The sequence below is a fragment of the Pseudophryne corroboree genome, chromosome 10, assembly GCF_028390025.1.
Source record: "Pseudophryne corroboree isolate aPseCor3 chromosome 10, aPseCor3.hap2, whole genome shotgun sequence".
NCBI lineage: Eukaryota > Metazoa > Chordata > Amphibia > Anura > Myobatrachidae > Pseudophryne > Pseudophryne corroboree.
Genome location: NC_086453.1, coordinates 67,912,088 through 67,916,956, shown reverse-complemented (window position 1 = coordinate 67,916,956; position 4,869 = coordinate 67,912,088). Strand labels below are relative to the sequence as shown.

The 4,869-nt window shown below is 40.6% G+C and overlaps 1 pseudogene; it reads left to right on the top strand.

Moving 5' to 3' along the window:
- The first annotated feature begins 241 nt into the window (after positions 1-241).
- On the top strand, positions 242-361 carry LOC134968341 (5S ribosomal RNA; annotated as a pseudogene).
- Positions 362-4,869: the final 4,508 nt, after the last annotated feature.

Here is a 4,869-nt window from a genome sequence, read left to right as displayed (position 1 = left end):
TTTTGCATATGATAATTGTCCTTATCGTGATTTTGCTAAATTGCACAGTGGACATCTCTGCATATAATTATTGCACATGATAATTGTCCCACTACCATTATCTGGATTTTGCTATAATTTCACTCCTTTTTCATGGGCATAAGATAAATACAGATACTGAACACACGATTGATCTAGATCGCTTTGGATACATAATTTGGGCGATACGGGTATTGGGCTTGACTGAACGGGCGGATCAAATAATTGCGGACATACCCCGCTTGAGATGCCCGATCTCATCTGATCTTGGAAGCCAAGCAGTGGAGGGCCGGGTCAGTACTCGGATGGGAGACCACCTTGGAACACCCTGGTACTGCAAAAAATTCTTCCACCCGATCTAGAGTGATCCCCAATAATACCAATTGGCATTCGGTTCTGTATGACTTATGATTTTACTCTCTACGTCAAAATAATCCTGAATAGGATTGCTGTAGAACAAATGATGGTCATATATTACACAAAGGCATTACTGTGATTATAGCAAATCCACTAGTCCCAAGATTTTGATTTCCGGTTCTTATTGTGGTATTGAAAACCACATGAATTATTCTTAACATAAGTGTTATATTTTCGCGTAGCTATATTATTCACGTACAATTCACTCCTATAATCACCTTTTATTAATGAACAAATAAAATTATGTTTTATCAGAATTGATTAATATACACCTATTCCTCTGAATTAGAGTGCTCCCACACAAGAGTCTACTTTCCAACTTTCTATTGTTGGTTTTTCTTAGTTCCTGCAGAATCCCTGTAAGGGGCAGCCCTGCTAAAGACTCATAATTGTAAGAGGGCGGAATATCTGGGCGTCTCTCACAATATATCGAAGTAGGAATGGTTTATTTAGTGTCCTGTTATACATGTTATTCTTATCCTGTGTGATTTGTGCAAAGCATAAGAGCAAGAGAAGTCTGGTATTTGGGCATTGGGTGTGGTTCATAGAATCAACCACACTCAGATAGACAGTCATTAGGTCAACCACTATTGGTCGACAGTCATTAGGTCGACATGGTTTCTAGGTCGACATGGTCAGTAGGTCGACATGTACTAGGTCGACATGACAAAAGGTTGACATGTTTTTTTAAAAACTTTTTTTGGTGTAATTTTCTTAATAAAGTGACCGGGAACCCCAATTAGTGCACCGTGTCCCCTCGCATGGCTTGCTTCGCTCGCCATGCTTCGGGCAAGACGCCTCGCTGTGCTCGGCTCAGGTTACCGTGCCCAATCATAGTCCACGTGGATCGTTAAGTATTAAAAAGGTCAAAAAATGAAAAAAATAGTGAACAACTCATGTCGACCTTTTGTCATGTCGCCCTAGCACATGTCGACCTAGTGACTACGTTGACCTAGAAACCATGTCGACCTAATGACTGTCGACCAATAGTTGTCGACCTAATGACTGTCGAATATTCTAACCACCGACATCCAGTCCATCGGGAAATCATGCTGAACCCCATATACATATTCATACAAACTGGCAGGCAGCACTCCCTGGTTTTTTTAGCAGTCAATATAAAATATAATCCATGTTTTTGCCAACATATCAGATGTTTAAAGTGGCAATCATGTACAAGGGAAAAACCATTCCTTGTAAATGATTGCCGTTTTAAAAAATTGTCCAAGTTCTGCCGGGAACCCGCACCTCCGGACACCTCAGACTTAATTACATCCCTTTATCTGTATCCTTGAAAAAACATGTATTCAACATCTGAAACAGCAAAACATGGATTCTATCTTTTATGGAATGCTGATAAAACCAGGGAGTGCTGCCTGCCAGAGTCTCTGCCTAATATCAATACAGTAGATATAGAATTGTTTTTAGATAATATCTGGATGTCCCGGTAATATATAGTTTTTACTTATTATTTTATTTAATTGGTCAAATGCCAGGTTGGGCTTCAACCAGTATTTCTTTTGGTGATATCATAGTATGTTATTGTATTATCTAAATCTTTATTTCCCATGATTATAAACAAAACACTAGAAACAAGTCTGTTTCTACAGCTATTTACTAAATGGACACTGTGTACTGATCTCCCATTCAGGATCATGCTGCTCTGTAAATAGAGGTGGAGTTTTTTTGCAATGTCAATGTTGTGGGAGTTACTGAACTTTCATTCTGTAAAAATGCAGGATGACATGATTACATGTATTGTATTTTGCAATTTAAAGACATTCTAAAGGTGGGGAGCAACATATGTGATGTCATAAAGCTAAGAGATGTTGATAGGAAAGGAGTTGGGAAAGTTATTGACAGTATGCTGTGGGAAAGTAGAGTAGTATTAGCAAGGGCATAAGTTCATGCCAGGCGTACGGAGGTGAGCTAGAAGGTGGTGCCCCCCCAGTGGGTCCAGCTTGCTTTCACAAATGATGATGTCCTGGTGACTTGCCAATGGTATATCTGGGAGAATAAAGATTCCATATTGCAGCTAATTGTGGCGATAAGGAATCTGTGTTTTTAAAAGTTTTATTATAATAATGAGTGCATTTTCTTAAAACCAACTTCTGCTCTCCTTTCTTCATATAAGACACAGTAGCAGAGCTGTAGCTCATTGTACACACTTTGATCTATTATCCGACACATTCCAGACTCTTCAGATGAAGAGGTCTTCAAGGGAGGTTTCTGAGCTTGGACAGCAGTCAGCAGTGCCCCAAATCACTATAAAATGAGTGGAGAGAGATAATTTCTAGTTCAGCAGTCCCCTCAGTCTTTCTTTCTTGGCACCCTACTGACAGCTGGAGCCCAGCAGCAAATGCCTCTATTGTCTCTGGGAGTTATTAGCTCACAACATCAGAGATGTAGGTGGGGACATATTAAAGAGTGTGTTATAGTTGAATTAAGGTACTTGCATTGTATTCTGTAGGGAATGGGGAGGCAATGGAGGGCTCTGTAGAGTCACAGCTGAAGAGATATGGCAGGAGAGGAATATTAGTTTTGTCACAGCACATAGGGAGGATTGCTGGGAGTGGACAGAAATGTGACAGGCAGGATGTGATCTTGCTCACATCTAGGTAGAAGAAAGGGTGAATCTTGGCACTGTTGTTAAGGTGGAGGTGACAGGATTGGGCAAAGGACAACAAGATGTAAAGATTGAATTTGAGAGCAAAGTCAATGATGACCACTATTCAGCAATGGTGAAGAGAGGAGAGAGTGACACCATCAACTTTAAGGGGTGATAGTAATGGAGACGTTACACTGGATAGTGGAAGGGAGATAAACTTAAATTTAGATGTGTTGAGTTTGAGGTAGAGATGTGCGGCGGGCACTTTTCGTGTTTTGTGTTTTGGTTTTGATTCTAATACCACTTTCGTGTTTTGGTTTTGGCTTGGTTTTGCCAAAACCATCCTTTCGTGTTTTGGTTTTGGTTTTGGATCTAGATGATTTTTGAAAAAAACATAAAAACTGCTAAAATCACAGAATTTGGGGGTAATTTTGCTCCTACGGTATTATTAACCTCAATAATTATCATTTCCACTCATTTCCAGTCTATTCTCACCTCACACCTCAAAATATTGTTTTTAGGCCAAAAGGTTGCACCGAGGTTGCTGGATGACTAAGCTAAGCGACACAAGTGGACAACACAAACACCTGGCCCATCTTGGAGTGGCACTGTAGTGTCAGACAGGAGGGCAGATATAAAAAAAAAGGCCCCAAACGGCACATCATGCAAAGAAGAAAAAGAATTGCAATGGGGTAGTTGTATGACTAAGCAAAGCGACACAAACAATTGGTCCATCTAGGCATGGCACTGCAGTGGCAGACAGGAGGGCAGATATAAAAAAAAAGGCCCCACAAAGCACATCATGCAAAGAAGAAAAAGAATTGCAATGAGGTAGTTGTATGACTAAGCCAAGTGAAACAAACAATTGGCCCATCTGGGCGTGGCACTGCAGTGGCAGACAGGAGGGCAGATATAAAAAAAAAGGCCCCAAACAGCACATCATGCAAAGAAGAAAAAGAATTGCAATGAGGTAGTTGTATGACTAAGCCAAGCGACACAAACAATTGGCTCATCTAGGTGTGGCACTGCAGTGGCTGAATGTCAAGAGTGGGCTGCAATTGTTCGGTCCACTGACAGCATCTCCAGCACTCTCCTGTCACTTAAAATAAAATCTGCAATTGGTGGACTTATACGACAGTACCCCAGGACTAATACAGCAGTACCCCTGGACTCATACGGCAGTGTCACACAGGATGGCACTTTTCAAAAACTAGGCCCCAAAGAGCACCTCATGCAAAGATGCCGAAGAGGTGCAATGAGGTAGCTGTATGACTAAGCCAAGCGACACAAACAATTCCAACTGGAATTATACGTCCAAATCACTGGAATTAATTGGCAAGATCACTATAATAAATAATTATAAATCACTGAAATTAATTGGCAAAATCACTGTAATTATACGTCCAAATCACTGGAATTAAATGGCAAGATCACTGTAATTAATAATTAGAAATCACTGGAATTAATAAGCAAGATCACGGTAATTAATAATTATAAATCACTGAAATTAATTGGCAAAATCACTGTAATTATACGTCCAAATCACTGGAATTAAATGGCAAAATCTCGTTATCGCCTGCCTAGTGAAGTGGAATCTAGATGGGATTGTTACCTGGGACACAATACCTTCATCAATTGTCTAAATCCCACTGCACTAATGGCGGATACCGGACGCACGTCTAACACCAACATAAGTGTCAAGGCCTCAGTTATGAGGGCTTCCATCCTCATGTGAAGCTGAACCACTAGCATTGAACATAGGCCCGGGCCTCAGTCGTTCCTTGTCACTCCGTGTCGTAAATGGCATATTGGCAAGTTTACGTTTC